General features: G+C 38.1%; 2 non-coding genes across 2 annotated transcripts; both read left to right on the forward strand.

Moving 5' to 3' along the window:
* Positions 1-750: 750 nt before the first annotated feature.
* LOC148574135 (small nucleolar RNA R71) lies at positions 751-858 on the forward strand. Its single transcript, XR_015905694.1, has one exon. It is a non-coding gene; the product is annotated as a small nucleolar RNA R71 (small nucleolar RNA).
* A 16,820-nt stretch (positions 859-17,678) lies between these two features.
* Positions 17,679-17,786, forward strand: LOC148574136 (small nucleolar RNA R71). Its single transcript, XR_015905918.1, has one exon. It is a non-coding gene; the product is annotated as a small nucleolar RNA R71 (small nucleolar RNA).
* Positions 17,787-19,104: the final 1,318 nt, after the last annotated feature.

A 19,104-nucleotide genomic window follows, 5' to 3' on the forward strand; every position in this document is an offset into this window, starting at 1 on the left:
GTCAATGGCCTTGCACTCTCCTTTTGGATTCTCTTCTGTATTGCTTGGGAGAGTACTGGGAGGGATTTCAGTGATCCTTTTACTCAGCTGGCCCACTTGTGCTTCCAAATTCCTAATGGAAGACCTTGTTTCATTCATGAAACTCACAGTGGCCTTAGATAGATCAGAGACTAGATTTGCTAAATTAGAAGCATTTTGTTCAGAGTTCTCTGTCTGTTGCTGAGTGGATGATGGAAAAGGTTTATTATTGTTAAACCTGTTTTTTCCACCATTATTAAAGCCTTGTTGAGGCTTTTGATCCTTCCATGAGAAATTTGGATGATTTTTCCATGATGAGTTATAGGTGTTTCCATAAAGTTCACCTAAGTAATTCACCTCTGCTATTGCAGGGTTCTCAGGATCATAAGCTTCTTCTTCATAAGAAGCCTCTTGAGTATTGTTGGATGCAGCTTGCATTCCATGCAGACTCTGAGAGATCATATTGACTTGCTGAGTCAATATTTTATTCTGAGCCAATATGGCATTCAGAGTATCAACTTCAAGAACTCCCTTCTTTATAGGCGTCCCATTGTTCACAGGATTCCTTTCAGAAGTGTACATGAACTGGTTATTAGCAACCATGTCAATGAGTTCTTGAGCTTCTGCAGGCGTTTTCTTTAGGTGAATGGATCCACCTACAGAAGTGTTCAGTGACATCTTTGATAGCTCAGATAAACCATCATAGAATATATCCAGGATGGTCCATTCTGAAAGCATGTCAGAAGGACACTTTTTGGTCAACTGTTTGTATCTTTCCCAAGCTTCATAGAGGGATTCACCTTCTTTCTGTCTGAAGGTTTGAACATCAGCTCTAAGCTTGCTCAGCTTTTGAGGAGGAAAGTACTTGGCTAAGAAAGCCGTGACCAGCTTATCCCAAGAGTTCAGGCTGTCTTTAGGTTGAGAATCCAACCATAATCTAGCTCTGTCTCTTACAGCAAAAGGGAAAAGCATGAGCCTGTAGACTTCAAGATCTACTCCATTAGTCTTAACAGTATCACATATCTACAAGAATTCAGTTAAGAACTTAAAAGGATCTTCAGATGGAAGTCCATGAAACTTGCAGTTCTGCTGCATCAGAGAAACTAATTGAGGTTTCAGCTCAAAGTTGTTTGCTCCAATGGCAGGAATGGAGATGCTTCTTCCATGTAAATTGGAATTAGGTGCAGTAAAGTCACCAAGCATCTTCCTTACATTATTATTATTTTTGGCTGCCATCTCCTCTTCCTGTTCGAAAATTTCTGAAAGGTTATCTCTGGATTGTTGTATTTTAGCTTCTCTTAATTTTCTCTTCAGAGTCCTTTCAGGTTCTGGATCTGCTTCCACAAGAATGTTCTTATCCTTGCTCCTGCTCATATGACAAAGAAGAGGGCACAGAAAAATAATAATAATAATAGAGATCCTTTATACCACAGTATAGGGATCCCTGTGTGAGTAGAAGAAGAGGGGGAGACAAAGAATATAATATAATGGAAGAAACACAACTGTGAGGATGGAAGAGATGTGAGATGAGATGTTAGGATATGAATCAATAAATAGAATAAGATGGGGGAGGGATAATTTTCGAAAATTATTTTGAAAAAGAGTTAGTGATTTTCGAAAATGGTTTTTGAAAATTGTTAGTATTTTTTTCGAAATTTTTTTTTTAAATTAAAAATAAAAATAATTAGTTAATTAAAAAGAAATTTTTGAAAAAGAGGGAAGATATTTTCGAAAATGAGAGAGAGAGAGTTAGTTAGGTGGTTTTGAAAAAGGTAAGAAACAAACAAAAAGTTAGTTAGTTAGTTGAAACAAATTTTGAAAAGATAGGAAGTTAGGAAGTTAGAAAAGATATTTTGAAAAGATATTTTTGAAAAAGATAAGATAAGAAGATATTTTTGAAAAGATATGATAGGAATTAGTTTTTGAAAAAGATTTGATTTTTAAAATCTCAATTAATGACTTGATTCAAAAGAAATCACAAGATATGATTCTAGAACTTAAAGTTTGAATCTTTCTTAACAAGCAAGTAACAAACTTCAAATTTTTGAGTCAAAACATTAATTGATTATGTTATTTTCGAAAATTTGATATAAAAAAAAGAAAAAGATTTTTGAAAAATATTTTTTTAATTTTCAAAAATAACTAAGAATTTTGAAAAAGATTTGATTTTTGAAAAAGATTTTGAAAAAGATAAGATTTTCAAATTGAAAATTTGATTTGACTCATGAGAAACAATTTGATTTTAAAAATTTTTGAAAAAGTCAATCCAAATTTTCGAATTTGATGAGAGAAAAAGGGAAAGATATTTTTTTTTTATTTTTGAATTTTTATGATGCAAGAGAAAAACACTAAAAAGATGCAATGCATGAAATTTTTAGATCAAAACAATGAATGCATGCAAGAATGCTATGAATGTCAAGATGAACACCAAGAACACTATGAATGTCAAGATGAACATCATAGACACAATTTTGAAAAATTTTTAATGCAAAGAAAACATGTAAGACACCAAACTTAGAATTCTTTAATGCTTATGCACTAGGAATTCAAGAATGCATATGAGAAATAAGAAAAGACACAAAACAAAAAATCATCAAGATCAAACAAGAAGACTTACCAAGAACAACTTGAAGATCATGAAGAACACTATGAATGCATGAAATTTTCGAAAAAATGCTAGATGCATATGCAAGTGACACCAAACTTATGATATGACTCAAGACTCAAACAAGAAACACAAAAAATATATATTTTTTTATTTTTATGATTTTCTAATTTTTTTTGGTATTTTTTGAAAATTAATTGAAAAAGGAAAATAAGGATTCCAAAATTTTTAATATGAATTCCAGGAATCTTGCATTCTTAGTCTAAAGCTTCAGTCCAGGAATTAGACATGGCTCACTAGCCAGCCAAGCCTTCAATGAAAGCTCCGGTCCAAAACACTAGACATGGCCAATGGCCAGCCAAGCTTCAGCATATAATTCAGATATGACATGCCTGACATACTCATTCCCAAAGGAATAGACATGGCTTTACAGCTAGCCAGGCTTCAACATGCTTCATGAAACACTAGAATTCATTCTTAAAAATTTTGAATAAAAATTTTTTGAAAACATTTTTATTTTTTTTTCGAAAACAGATGAGAAAATTTTAGAAATATTTTTGAAAATAAAACAAAAAGAAAATTACCTAATCTGAGCAACAAGATGAACTGTCAGTTGTCCAAACTCAAACAATCCCCGGCAACGGCGCCAAAAACTTGGTGTTGTTGCCGGATCCAAACTTGGCACTGATGTTACCGGACCAAAAGCTTGCCGAAAACTCAAACAATCCCCGGCAACGGCGCCAAAAACTTGGTGCATGAAATTGTGATGTCCAAGCTCGAACAATCCCTGGCAACGTGAGCAACTTGGTACGCGTAATCGTGATTACACTTTAATTATGTAAAATTCATGGCTCTTTCTTTCCCTGGCAGTGGCGCCAAGAATATGGTGCCAATTCCATGGTTCACAACTTTGATACAACTAACCAGCAAGTGCACTGGGTCGTCCAAGTAATACCTTACGTGAGTAAGGGTCGAATTCCACGGAGATTGTTGGTATGAAGCAAGCTATGGTCACCTTGTAAATCTCAGTCAGGCAGATATAAAGTGATAATGGTGTTTTCGAATATTATATAATAAAATAGGGATAGAGATACTTATGTAAATCATTGGTAGAAATTTCAGATAAGCGAATAGAGATGCTTTTCGTTCCTCTGAACCTCTGCTTTCCTGCTATCTTCATCCAATCAGTCTCACTCCTTTCCATGGCTGGCTTTATGTGATACATCACCACTATCAATGGCTACTTTCGGTCATCTCTCGGGAAAATGATCCAATGCCCTGTCACGGCACGGCTAATCGTCTGGAGGCATCACCCTTGCCAATGGCTTCATCTTATCCTCTCAGTGAATAATATGCTCACGCACCCTGTCACGGCACGGCTATTCATCTGTCGGTTCTCGATCATGCTGGAATAGGATTTACTATCCTTTTGCGTCTATCACTAACGCCCTGCAATCGCTCGTTAGGAGCTCGTCACAGTCATTCAATCATTGAATCCTACTCGAAATACCACAGACAAGGTTTAGACCTTCCGGATTCTCTTGAATGCCGCCATCATTCTAGCTTACGCCATGAAGATTCTGGTTGGGAGATCTAAGAGATATTCATTCTAGCTTATTTCATGTAGAACGGAAGTGTTTGTCAGGCACGCGTTTATAAGGGAGAAGGATGATGAGCGTCACACATAATCATCACCTTCATCACGTTCTTGGGTGCGAATGGATATCTTAGAAGCGAAATAAGAAGAATTGAATAGAAAACAGTAGTACTTTGCATTAATCTTTGAGGAACAGCAGAGCTCCACACCTTAATCTATGGAGTGTAGAAACTCTACCGTTAAAAGTACATAAGTGAAGGTCCAGGCATGGCCGAGATGGCCAGCCCCCTATTGTGATCTAAGATAGCATACAACTGATCAAAGATGCCTAATACAATAGTAAAAGGTCCTATTTATAATAAACTAGCTACTAGGGTTTACATGAGTAAGTAATTGATGTATAAATCCACTTCCTGGGCCCACTTGGTGTGTGTTTGGGCTGAGCCTGAGTGTTGCACGTGTAGAGGTCCTTCTTGGAGTTGAACGCCAGCTTTTGTGCCAGTTTGGGCGTTCAACTCTGGTTTTGTCTCCTTTTCTGGCGCTGGATGCCAGATTTGGGTAGAAAGCTGGCGTTGAACGCCAGTTTACGTCGTTTATTCTTGGCCAAAGTATAAACTATTATATATTTCTGGAAAGCCCCGGAAGTCTACTTTCCAACGCAATTAGAAGCGCGCCATTTTGAGTTCTGTAGCTCCAGAAAATCCACTTTGAGTGCAGGGAGGTCAGAATCCAACAGCATCAGCAGTCCTTCTTCAACCTCTGAATCTGATTTCTGCTCAAGTCCCTCAATTTCAGCCAGAAAATACATGAAATCACAGAAAAACACACAAACTCATAGTAAAGTCCAGAAATGTGAATTTAACATAAAAACTAATGAAAACATCCCTAAAAGTAACTAGATCCTACTAAAAACATACTAAAAACAATGCCAAAAAGCGTATAAATTATCCGCTCATCAGTGGTTCAGCTTTAGATTTCTCACTGAAGCGTCCAAACAACTTTCTAGACCCATTCAATTGAGCTTTACACCAACCCTTGCGTTTAAACTTAAAGCTTCCAACCATAATAAATTTTTACCACTGACCATCTTTCTCTTACTCTTAATGCCACAAAGAGCTCTAAGTTGACCATCCGTCTCCAGTAGCCCATATTCAAGTGGGATTAGAAAGCTAAGGGATATGAATTTTACCCACTTGAATGTTGTGAAGGATGATGGCAACTTAGGGGGAGGTATTTTTAATGAAATTGCAAGCTCCACTCCCTTGTGCTCTTCTCTGATAATTACCACCTCTTGTAAGCTTCTTCAAATTCAACCTCTTCCTCTTGGTAGCTTTCTTCCAATTCAATCTCCTCTTCATTGCTTTCCAAGGGCATGGGAGGTTGTGCTTCTTCTTCTTGAATCTCCATCTTTTGATCAACCTCTTCCAAGTCTACAAGTGTGATATGCCTTGGAGGTTGTACACCCTCCTCAGCATCAATTTCAATTGCCTTGGAAGGAGGTTCCATAACCTGACTTTCCCATGGAGGGTCAGCATCTCCTAAGTCTGCAACCACTTCTTCCTCTTCAATAATTACAGCTTCCTCCACTTGTTCCAGTACAAAGTCATGCTCCGTACTGTCCACTGAAGTTTTTAATATCTCCTTCATGCTACGTTCTTCATTAGATTGCCCACATGAAGCCATGGGAGCACTTTGAGTGTCCGAGCGTCGGGAACCTAATTGACTTATCGCTTGATTTAGTTGATATATAGTTGCATGAAATCGATCCACTGCTTCCTTGAGAGGATCCCTTGATTCTTCCTTCACTAATTCTTCAACCACTCCTTCGACTTCAAGGGTTTTTACTACCTTCACCCTTAGGGCCTCCTCTAGCTCCTTATGAAGTATGGATTCGCGAAGATGATCCCTTCTCTCTTGTTTCATGTCAATAGCATCATTGGAATCATGTTGCTCTTGGATTGATGGATGTGGGTGCTCTTCCATGGATGGTGGTGATGGGATGGAGAGATCATTCTGTGGTTGAAAAGGAAGTGCACTAGAGCTTGAGGGTTGATTGTTGAAGGTATTTGGTGGTCCGATTTGGGCGAAGAGAGCTTATATAGTAGAGTTTAGATCGGCAAGTGCTTTCTCCATGGAGGTTTGGGGTGGATAGGAGGGTTCATTTGGTTCATAGGGTGGTTGGTATGGTGGATACAGGTTAGGGTCATATGGAGGTGAATAGTTGTAGGTGGCTTGTGAGTATGGTGGTTCAAAGCTGTATTGAAGAGAGGGTTTATAGGCATATGGTGGTGGTTATTGATAGTCCATTAGAGGTGGTTGTTGCCATGACGGTTGATCAAATCCTTGTGGCTCCTCCCATCTTTGATTCTTCCAACCTTGATGCCTGTTCTCATTGTAATTTCTTCTTCCTGCAACATAATTGTAACCAGACTCATAGCCAAAGGGGTGAGAGTTCATAGTAGCAAAATAAAAATTAAAAACAAAAATAAAAACAAATTTAAATTAAAAGGTTATTTAAATTTTGAATTTGAAAATTAAATTTTGAATTTTGAATTTTGAATTTTGAGATTTGAAATTTGAAAAAAAAAATTAAAATTGAATTTTGAAAATTTTTAAATTTGAATTTTGAAATTTCATTTTTAAATTTTGAATTTAATAAGGAAAGAGAAAAACAATAAAATGACAACAACTTAAAAATTTTTAGATCAAAACGAAGAAAACAACTAAGAACAACTTGAAGGTCAAGATGAACACGAAGAACAACTTGAAGATCAAGATGAACACTGAGAAAAATTTTTTTTGAAAATTTTTTTATAATTAAATAAAAACCAATAACCTCTTAATTTATGAAAAAAAAACAAAAATAGAAACAAAAACAAAAACAAATAAACAAGCAAAAAGCAAATATTTACAATAACCAATAATAAGGCACACGTTTGCAATTCCCCGGCAACGGCGCCATTTTGATGAGAGAACTTTTGTGTGGTCTAGAAATTTGCGGATAAATCCTCGTTGCAAGTATAGTTTCTAAACCTTCAAAAGTCCTTTCATACAAACATTTTGGTTGTCACAAGTAACAAACCCCTTTAAAATTGATAACCGAGTATTTTAAACCTTGGGTCGTCTTCTCAAGGAATTGCAGGGAGGTATGTTCTTATTATTGGTTATGAGTTTGTAAATTGAGGTTCTGGAAGTAAGGAGGGAATATGTTATATGACAAGTAAAATAAAATAATAATAATAATAAAATCTCTTGGCAAGGTATAAGAATCGGAATTCCTATCCTAGTTATCCTTATCAGGTGTGAATAGAATTAGGTTTTAATCCCACTTGGTCAGCCTTTATTAAACAAAGGAAGGTTAAGTGGACTGATCTGCTTGATTCTCAAGTCCTAGTCAACTCCTGTGGAGAGACTAGTATTAGAGCAATCCTAGCTCAAGCAGAATCTGCCAATTTCAATCACTTGCTGAGTTTGATAACTCAAGTACTACCAATCACTTGACCAAAGCCAAAAGGGAGAAAAATATCTAAATTAAATTAAAAGCATCAATATAAATAAAGCAAAGCAATCTTAAATCTGAAAATATCTCAAATAACATTAATTAAGAAAATTATATGTAACATGGAAGAGTTCATAAATTAAATTGGGAAAATAAATAAAAATAAAGAACCTGGGATTGAGAGCCACTCCTAAAACTAAGAGAAATCCTAAATCCTAATCCTAAGAGAGAGGAGAGAACCTCTCTCTCTAAAAACTACATCTACTCCTAAAATTGTGAATATGAGAGCATGTTTTTGAATGGATGCATTCCCCCACTTTATAGCCTCTAATCTGTGTTTTCTGGGCTACAAACTGGGTCAGAAACAGCCCAGAAATCGCTGGAGGAGAAATCTGCCACGCTGGTTTTTCGTCACTGCGACGCGGCCGCATGGAGTACGCGTTCGCGTTGCCTAGCGTCAGGGGAACTATGGCATATTATATATCAAATCGAAGCCCCGGACGTTAGCTTTTCAACGCAACTGAAACCGCGTCGTTTGGACCTCTGTAGCTAAAGTGACAGCCGTTTGAGTGCGAGAGGGTCAGGCTGACAGCTTTGCAGTTCCTTCAGCTTCTTGTATTCCTTCCACTTTTGCATGCTTTCTTTCCATCCTCTGAGCTATTCCTGCCCTGTAATCTCTGAAAGCACTTAACACACATATCAAGGCATCTAATGGTAACAAGAGAGGATTAATATTAGCAAAGATAAGTCCAAAGAAACATATTTTCAATTAAAGCACATAATTAGGAAGGTAAATGTAAAACCATGCAAATAGTATGAATAAGTGGGTAAAGAGTAGATAAAAATCACTCAATTGAGTACAAGATAAACCATAAAATAGTGGTTTATCAGCGACGGTAAAGTGGGCGGCGCTAGCGACGGCGATGTTCCACGATGAGGAGAAGAGGGTGAGAAGTAGCTGTTGGTGGGGGTTGCTCTTGTCTGAGTTCTCTAATAGGGTTTAGGTTGTGTGAATTGCAAAAGTGAAGGGAGAGGGAGCCTTCTGTACTGCCCGTATGTTTTTTTTTTATTAAGAGACAAAACGACGCCGTTTAGCACTTTTACTTTCAAACTAGAAACCACTAAAAAATCGGACGGTTCTCCCGGTTCACCGGTTAACCGCCGATTCGACCGGTTTTTTACTGATTTTTTGCCAGGCGATTTCTGACCTTACCCGGACCGATTAGATGACCGGTTCCCGGTTATTTTAGTTGAACCGACCGGTCCGGTTCGGTTTTCAGAACCATGATAATAATATACATCATGTACAATATATATAAAACGTCATACAAAAAGAACCAGTCAGTATACCTCTTCAACCCAACTTATGTACCTCCTCAACACAACTTATGACTACATACAAATATATATAATACTCCGGACCCTTTTCCATAAAAGAAATCCCTAATCTGGCACCCGAATTAGCCTAGCAGAGCTATACAATTCCTAATCTCTCGATGGATCTATCCAAAAGTGAGAGTCTGTGTAACATCCTGGGTTTTTGAAAATTAAATAATGAGTTATTTATATTTATTATATTTGTTGAGAATTTTATTCTAAGAAAATTATTTTACTAAAAGTAATTAAATAAAACTATATGATACTTTGAATTTAAATTAGGAGACATATGTAATTTTTATAATAATTGGAGTTTAAATTAATTAAGGTCTTTCTATAATCTTTATTATAATTGGATATTTGGTATAATTAAAATTATAATTTTTGGTAATTGAAAAATAAGAAAGAATTGTGTAATTTAAGTAACTTCTATTATGATAATTTATGATTTCATTCGAGTTTTTTATTTTTAGAAAATAATCTATTAACAATGATTTTATAAATACTTTGAATTTAAGTTAATTAATATTTTTGTATAATTTTATTAATTATTTTATATAATTTAAAATTAAGATTCAGATGATGAAAAAATGATAAAAATTTATATGATTTAATTTAAATAATAAATATTTTGATTTAAATTATACTTTATAAAAGTGATTAATATATTTGTTTTATAAATTAAATTAAAAATAATTATTTGAATTCAGCATATATTAATAAATAATATTTTTAAATATTTTTAGTGGAATACATTTAATTTAAAATTATTATTCTACTCTTCAATTTTATCAAAATATCTATTCTATCTTTATTCCTTTATAAAATCTCTAAACCTAAATCTAAATTCTCAAATGAAAACTCACAAACCCTAATTTTCCTAACTCTACCATAGCTACCATCTTTCCTATTCACAAACACACCCCCACGTGAACAAAGATTAGAGATGGAGAGTTGCAAAACGGGAAGAGAAGAAGAGAAGGAAAGGGGGGACGACACCGGCAGGATTGGGAGCTGCCGACGCCGTCGAGCACAAGCAAGAGGGAGACAAACCCCGACGGAGCTGTCCTGCCACCATCATCGACGCTGACGCCGTCGCTGAAGGTTGCCGTGATGCCGTCAATCTGCTGTCTAGCTGTCGTCGTCGCTAAAGCCTCCAACACTGCCGCTGATACCATGATTACTGTCACAGTTGTGTGTGCAAAAGAGGGAGGACGCGATGGTGAGGAGAGAAAGAAGGAGGAAGGTGCGGTGGTTTCCCTCACCGCCACTACCGATACCACCATCGCAGAATGCCATAGAGGAGAGGAAGAAAGGATCCTCCGCTGATGCCGTGACCACCCCTGAGCTTTACGCTGTCATTGGAGCTGCTGACAAAGAGGTTGCCGCCCCGGAAGTCACTGTTGGAGGGGAGTAGCTGGTGTGACCACCATTCTACAATACCCGTCGATGCCATTGTCGCTGGATTGATTCATCGGAGCTACTCGGAACCACCGCTGTTGCTGCTATAGAAATAGGTGTTGGAATTGCTAACGGTGCTGGCGTGTTTGGTGATTTCCGAGAGTTTCTATATTGGGCTAGGAGATTTGTTTTTAAAGTTTAACGCTAATTTTAGAATACCTACAAAATTAATTGGATAATTGAAAATGTGTTAGTTTGAATGAAAAATGGTTAGTTGATGTGATTGCTTGAAATTGTGATTGAAATTCGGTGTGGATATGAAGTTATGGTTGAGTTATTGATTGTTGCGATAAATTGACTGAGACTCTGATTTTGAATGAATTATTTTGAAATTATTTGTGTTTTTTTTCGAAACAAAGAAAGCTCAACACAACACAGTAGAGCATAATTAACCAGACATAAAGAAAACTGCAAACAAAGTTAAGAATCTCTCGTCATCTCCGGTATTACCATCAATAACTAAAAGGTTCCTTACTGGTATGCCAAATTGTTACTCAGGTTGTGAATTATTGTTCGAAATTGATTCCCTGGCGATGGCACAAAAAACGGATGCACAGAACCATGGTCTAAACATATCTTCACAACTTCGCATAACTAACCAGCAAGTGCACTGGGTCGTCCAAGTAATAAACCTTACGTGAGTAAGGGTCGATCCCACGGAGATTGTTGGTATGAAGCAAGCTATGGTCACCTTGTAAATCTCAGTCAGGCAGATATAAAATAGTTATGGAGTTTTCGAAATTAATACTAAAATAAGGATAGAAATACTTATGTAAATCATTGGTGAGAATTTCAGATAAGCGTATGGAGATGCATTCATTCCTCTGAGCCTCTGCTTTCCTACTGTCTTCATCCAATCCGTCTTACTCCTTTCTATGGCTGGCTTTATGTAAGGATGTCACCGGTGCCAGTGGCTACTTTCAATCCTCTCGGGAAAATGGTCCAAATGCTCTGTCACAGCACGGGTAATCGTCTGGAGGCATCACCCTTGTCGTTGGTTGCATCCTATTCCTCTCTGTGAAAATGGTCCGATGCGCTGTCACTGCATGGCTAATCATCTTGGAGGTTCTTGATCATACTGGAATAGAATTTACTATCCTTTTGCGTCTGTCACTACGCCCAGCACTCGCGAGTTTGGAGTTCGTCACAGTCATTCAATCCCAGAATCCTACTCGGAATACCACGGACAAGGTTTAGACTTTCCGGACTCTCATGAATGCCGCCATCAATCTAGCTTATACCACGAAGATTTTGATTAAGAGATCTAAGAGAAACTCATTCAATCTAATGTAGAACGGAAGTGGTTGTCAGGCACGCGTTCATAGGGAATGATGATGATTGTCACGTTCATCACATTCAGGTTGAAGTACGAATGAATATCTTAGAAGCGAAATAAGATGAATTGAATAGAAAATAGTAGTACGTTGCATTAATCTTTGAGGAACAGCAGAGCTCCACACCTTAATCTATGGAGTGCAGAAACTCTACTGTTGAAAATACATAAGTGAGAGGTCCAGGCATGGCCGAATGGCCAGCCCCCTAAAACGTGATCACAGGATCAGAATACAATCCAGGATTCAAAGATTCAAAGATTCAAAGATGTCTAATACAATAGTAAAAGGTCCTATTTATAATAAACTAGCTACTAGGGTTTACAGAAGTAAGTAATTGATGCATAAATCCACTTCCGGGGCCCACTTGGTGTGTGCTTGGGCTGAGCTTAAAGTCTACACGTGGAGAGGTCATTCTTGGAGTTGAACGCCAGCTTTTGTGCCAGTTTGGGCGTTGAACTCCACTTTGCAACTTGTTTCTGGCGCTGGACGCCAGAATTGGGCAGAGAGCTGGCGTTGAACACCAGTTTGCGTCATCTAAACTTGGGAAAAGTATGGACTATTATATATTACGGGAAAGCCCTGGATGTCTACTTTCCAACGCAATTGGAAGTGCGCCATTTTGAGTTTTGTAGCTCCAAAAAATCCATTTTGAGTGCAGGGAGGTCAGAATCCAACAGCATCAGCAGTCCTTCTTCAACCTCTGAATCTGATTTTTGCTCAAGTCCCTCAATTTCAGCCAGAAAATACCTGAAATCACAGAAAAACACACAAACTCATAGTAAAGTCCATAAATGTGAATTTAACATAAAAACTAATGAAAACATCCCTAAAAGTAACTAGATTCTACTAAAAACATACTAAAATCAATGCCAAAAAGCGTATAAATTATCCGCTCATCACAACACCAAACTTAAATTGTTGCTTGTCCCCAAGCAACTGAAAATCAAATAGGATAAAAAGAAGAGAATATACTATAAATTCCAAACTATCAATGAAACATAGCTCCAATCAGATGAGCGGGACTTGTAGCTTTTTGCATCTTGAATAGTTTTGGCATCTCACTTTATCCATTGAAGTTCAGAATGATTGGCTTCTATAGGAACTCAGAGTTTAGATAGTGTTATTGACTCTCCTAGTTCAGTATGATGATTCTTGAACACAGCTATTTTATGAGTCTTGGCCGTGGCCCTAAGCACTTTGTATTCCAGTATTACCACCGGATACATAAATGCCACAGACACATAATTGGGTGAACCTTTTCAGATTGTGACTCAGCTTTGCTAAAGTTCCCAATTAGAGGTGTCCAGGGTTCTTAAGCACACTCTTTTTTTGCTTTTGACCTTGACTTTAACCGCTCAGTCTCAAGTTTTCACTTGACACCTACACGCCACAAGCACATGGTTAGGGACAGCTCAGTTTAGCCGCTTAGACCAGGATTTTATTCCTTTAGGCCCTCCTATCCACTGATGCTCAAAGCCTTGGGATCCTTTTTATTTGCCCTTGCCTTTTGGTTTTAAGGGTTATTGGCTTTTTGCTCTTGCCTCTTAGTTTTAAGAGCTTTTGGCTTTTTCTGCTTGCTTTTTTTTTCGCCTATTTTATTTATTTTTTTTCTACAAGCTTTGTTCTTTGCTGCTTTTTCTTGCTTCAAGAATCATTTTTATGATTTTTCAGATTATCAAATAACATGTCTCCTAGTCATCATTCTTTCAAGAGCCAACGTATTTAACATTCTTAAACAACAACTTCAAAAGACATATGCACTGTTCAATCATACATTCAGAAAACAAAAAGCATTGTCACCACATCAATATAATTAAACTAAGTTCAAGGATAAATTCCAAACTCATGTACTTCTTGTTCTTTTGAATTAAAATATTTTTAATTTAAGAGAGGTGATGGATTCATAGGACATTCATAACTTTAAGACAAAGTTACTAACTACTAATGATCATGTAATGAAGACACAAACATAGATAAGCACTTAACATAGAGAAAACGAAAAACAGAGAAAGTAAGAACAAGGAATGAGTCCACCTTAGTGATGGTGGCGTTTCCTTCTTGAGGAACCAATGATGTCCTTGAGCTCTTCTATGTCTCTTCCTTGTCTTTGTTGCTCCTCCCTCATTGCTTTTTGATATTCTCTTATTTCATGAAGGATGATGGAGTGCTCTTGATGTTCCACCCTTAGTTGTCCCATGTTGGAACTTAATTCTCCTAGGGAGGTGTTAATTTGCTCCCAATAGTTTTGTGGAGGAAAATGCATATGAGGCATCTCCGGGATCTCATGGTGATGAGCTTCCTGTGCCTCTTGAGCTCCATGAATGGGCTCTCTTACTTGCTCCATCTTTTTCTTAGTGATGGGCTTCTCTTCCTCAATGTGAATTTCTCCTTCTATGGAAGCTCCAGCTGAGTAACATAGATGGCAGATAAGATGAGAAAAAGCTAGCCTTGCCCCAAGAGAGGGCTTTTCGGCTATTTTGTAGAGTTCAAGGGAGATGACTTCATGAACCTCTACTTCTTCTCCAATCATGATGCTATGGATCATGATGGACCGATCCACAGTAACCTCAGATCGGTTGCTAGTGGGGATGATGGAGCGTTGGATGAACTCCAACCATCCTCTAGCCACAGGCTTGAGGTCCAATCTTCTTAGTTGAACCGGCTTGCCTTTGGAGTCAATCTTCCATTGAGCTCCTTCCACACATATGTCCATGAGGACTTGGTCCAACCTTTGATTAAAGTTGACCCTTCTAGTGTAGGGGCGTTCATCTCCTTGCATCATAGGCAAGTTAAACGCCAACCTCACATTTTTCGGACTAAAATCCAAGTATTTCCCCCGAACCATTGTAACATAGTTCTTTGGATCCGGGTTCTTACTTTGATCATGGTTCTTGGTGATCCATGCATTGGCATAGAACTCTTGAACCATTAGGATGCCGACTTGTTGGATGGGATTTGTTAGAACTTCCCAACCTCTTCTTTGAATTTCATGTCGGATCTCCGGATACTCATTTCTTTTGAGTTTGAAAGGGACCTCGGGGATCACCTTCTTCTTGGCCACAACATCATAGAAGTGGTCTTGCTGAGCTCTGGAGATGAATCTTTCCATCTCCCATGACTCGGAGGTGGAAGTTTTTGTCTTCCCTTTCCCTTTTCTAGAGGATTCTCCGGTCTTAGGTGCCATCAATGGTAATGGAAAAACAAAAAGCTTATGCTTTTACCACACCAAACTTAGAATATTACTCGCCCTCGAGCAAGAAAATAAAGAATTAGATGAAGAAGAAGAAGAAAAGATGGAGAAGAGGGGGGAGGTGTGTTTCGGCCAAGAAGAGAAGAGAGGGTTGTGTTGTGTGAAAATGAGGAAGAATGGAAGGCTTTATAAAGGGAAGGGAGGGGGGGTTAAGGTTCGGCCATATGGGTGGGTTTGATTTGAATTTTGAAGGTAGGTGGAGTTTATTGGGTAGGTTTTTGGGGAAGAGTGGGTGGATGTGAGTGGTGAAGGGTTTTGGGGAAGAGTGTTTATTGGGAATAGAGGATGATTGAGAAGAGAGAAGAGAGTGAGTGGAGGTAGGTGGGGATCCTGTGGGGTCCACAGATCCTGAGATGATCCTGTGGGGTCCACAGATCCTGAGATGATCCTGTGGGATCCACAGATCCTGAGGTGTTCAAGGATCTACAATCTTGCACCAAATTAGGCATGTAAAATGCCCTTGCACACAACTCTGGGCGTTCAGCGCCAGGTTGGTGCCCATTTTGGGCGTTCAACGCCCATTTGTTGCCCATTTCTGGCGTTGAACGCTAGAACCATGCTTGTTTTGGGCGTTCAGCGCCAGCTCTTCTCCAGGGTGCAATTCTGGCGTTCAGCGCCCAGATGATGCCCATTTTGGGCGTTCAGCGCCCAGATACTGCCCATTTTGGGCATTCAGCGCCAGAACCATGCTCTTTTCTGGCGTTGAACGCCAGGCAGGTGCTTCCTCCAGGGTGTGATTTTTCTTCCGCTGTTTTTGATTCTGTTTCTAAATTTTTTGTTTATTTTGTGACTCCACATGATCATGAACCTAAGAAAACATGAAAAACAAAAATAAAATTAGATAACTAAACATTGGGTTGCCTCCCAACAAGCGCTTCTTTAATGTCAACAGCTTGACAGTGGGCTCTCATGGAGCCTCACAGATGTGCAGAGCTTTATTGAGACCTCCCAACACCAAACTTAGAGTTTGGATATGAGGGTTTGACACCAAACTTAGAGTTTGGTTGTGGCCTCCCAACACCAAACTTAGAGTTTGACTGTAGGGGCTTTGGTTGACTCTGCTTTGAGAGAAGCTTTTTCTGCTTCCTCTCCATGGATGCAGAGAGAGATCCTTGAGTTGTAAACACAAGGTTGTCCTTATTTAATTGAAGGATCAATTCTCCTCTGTCAACATCAATCACGGCTCTTGCTGTGGCTAGGAAAGGTCTTCCTAGGATGATGGATTCATCCTCTTCCTTTCCAGTATCCTCTTCCTGTTTTCTTGAATTGTCTGCCATCTCTAATGAGATTTTAGCAGCTTGCACCCCATAGATTCCCAGTTTCTCTATTACAGAGAGGGGCATGAGGTTTATTCCTAAACCAAGGTCACACAGAGCCTTAAAGATCATGGTGCCTATGGTACAAGGTATTATGAACTTTCCAGGATCCTGTCTCTTCTGAGGCAATGTCAGTTGATCCAGATCACTTAGTTCATTGGTGAACAAGGGAGGTTCATCTTCCCAAGTTTCAATACCAAATAATTTGGCATTTAGCTTCGTGATTGCACCAAGGAACTTGGCAGCTTGCTCTTCAGTAACATCCTCATTCTCTTCAGAAGAGGAATACTCATCAGAGCTCATGAATGGCATAAGGAGGTTCAATGGAATCTCTATGGTCTCTAGATGAGTCTCAGATTCCTTAGGTTCCTCAGAGGGAAGCTCCTTATTGATCACTGGACGTCCCAGGAGGTCTTCCTCCTTGGGATTCACATCCTTCTCCTCTCTTGTGGGTTCGGCCATGGTAATTAATTCAATGGCCTTGCACTCTCCTTTTGGATTCTCTTCTGTATTGCTTGGGAGAGTACTGGGAGGGATTTCAGTGATCCTTTTACTCAGCTGGCCCACTTGTGCTTCCAAATTTCTAATGGAAGACCTTGTTTCATTCATGAAACTCATAGTGGCCTTAGATAGATCAGAGACTAAATTTGCTAAGCTAGATGGATTCTGCTCAGAATTCTCTGTCTGTTGCTGAGTGGATGATGGAAAAGGCTTGCTATTGCTAAACCTGTTTCTTCCACCATTATTAAAGCCTTGTTGAGGCCTTTGATCCTTCCATGAGAGATTTAGGTGATTTCTCCATGATGGATTGTAGGTGTTTCCATATGGTTCACCCATGTATTTTAACTCTGCTATTGCAGGGTTCTCAGGATCATAAGCTTCTTCCTCAGAAGATGCCTCTTGAGTACTGTTGGATGCAGCTTGCATTCCATTCAGACTCTGAGAAATCATATTGATTTTCTGAGTCAATATTTTATTCTGAGCCAATATGGCATTCAGAGTATCAATTTCAAGAACTCCCTTCTTCATAGGCGTCCCATTACTCACAGGATTCCTCTCAGAAGTGTACATAAACTGGTTATTAGCAACCATGTCAATGAGTTCTTGAGCTTCTGCAGGCATTTTCTTTAGGTGAATGGATCCACCTGTAGAAGTATCCAATGACATCTTTGATAGCTCAGATAAACCATCATAGAATATATCCAGGATGGTCCATTCTGAAAGCATGTCAGAAGGACACTTTTTGGTCAGCTGCTTGTATCTTTCCCAAGCTTCATAGAGGGATTCACCTTCTTTCTGTCTGAAGGTTTGAACATCAGCTCTAAGCTTGCTCAGCTTTTGAGGAGGAAAGAACTTGGCTAAGAAAGCCGTGACCAGCTTATCCCAAGAGTTCAGGCTGTCTTTGGGTTGAGAGTCCAACCATATTCTAGCTCTGTCTCTTATAGCAAAAGGGAAAAGCATGAGCCTGTAGACTTCAGGATCTACTCCATTAGTCTTAACAGTATCACAGATCTGCAAGAATTCAGTTAAGAACTGAAAAGGATCTTCAGATGGAAGTCCATGAAACTTGCAGTTCTGCTGCATCAGAGAAACTAGCTGAGGTTTCAGCTCAAAATTGTTTGCTCCAATGGTAGGAATGGAGATGCTTCTTCCATGTAAATTGGAATTAGGTGCAGTAAAGTCCCCAAGCATTCTCCTTGCATTATTGTTGTTGGGTTCGGCTTCCATCTCCTTTACTTGTTCGAAATTTTCAATAAGGTTGTCTCTGGATTGTTGTAATTTAGCTTCTCTTAGTTTTCTCTTCAGAGTCCTTTCAGGTTCTGGATCAGCTTCAACAAGAATGCCTTTTTCTTTGTCCCTGCTCATAAGAAAGAGAAGAGAAAAGGAAAAGAAGAGGAATCCTCTATGTCACAGTAAAGAGGTTTCTTATTGTTAGTAGAAGAAGAAAAGGAATAGGGGTGAAGAAGAATGAAGAATCCAAACACAAAGGTGATGATAGGAGCAGAGATGTGAGATGAAGAGAAGTGTTAGTAGATGAATAAATAAATAGAAGGGGATGAGAGGAGGAGAGAATTTTCGAAAATAATTTTTGAAAAAGAGTTAGTGATTTTCGAAAATAGTTTTTGAAAAAGGTTAGTAGTTTTTCGAAAATTCAAAATAAAAAATAAAATAATTAGTCTAATTAAAAAGAAATTTTGAAAAAGAGGGAAGATTTTTTCGAAAATTAGAGAGAGAGAGTTAGTTAGGTAGTTTTGAAAAAGGTAGGAAACAAACAAAAAGTTAGTTAATTGAAACGAATTTGAAAATCAATTTTGAAAAGATAAGAAGTTAGGAAGTTAGAAAAGATATTTTGAAAATCAAATTTTTGAAAAAGATAAGATAAGAAGATATTTTTGAAAAGATATGATTGAAATTAGTTTTGAAAAAGATTTGATTTTTAAAATCACAATTAATGACTTGATTCACAAGAAATCACAAGATATGATTCTAGAACTCAAAGTTTGAATCTTTCTTAACAAGCAAGTAACAAACTTGAAATTTTTGAATCAAAACATTAATTGATGATGTTATTTTCGAAAATTATGTGATAAAGGTAAGAAAAAGATTTTTGAAAAATATTTTTATAATTTTTGAAAATAACTAAGAA

Source organism: Arachis ipaensis, chromosome B2 (genome assembly GCF_059453495.1).
Source record: "Arachis ipaensis isolate K30076 ecotype BB chromosome B2, ASM5945349v1, whole genome shotgun sequence".
Taxonomy (NCBI): domain Eukaryota; kingdom Viridiplantae; phylum Streptophyta; class Magnoliopsida; order Fabales; family Fabaceae; genus Arachis; species Arachis ipaensis.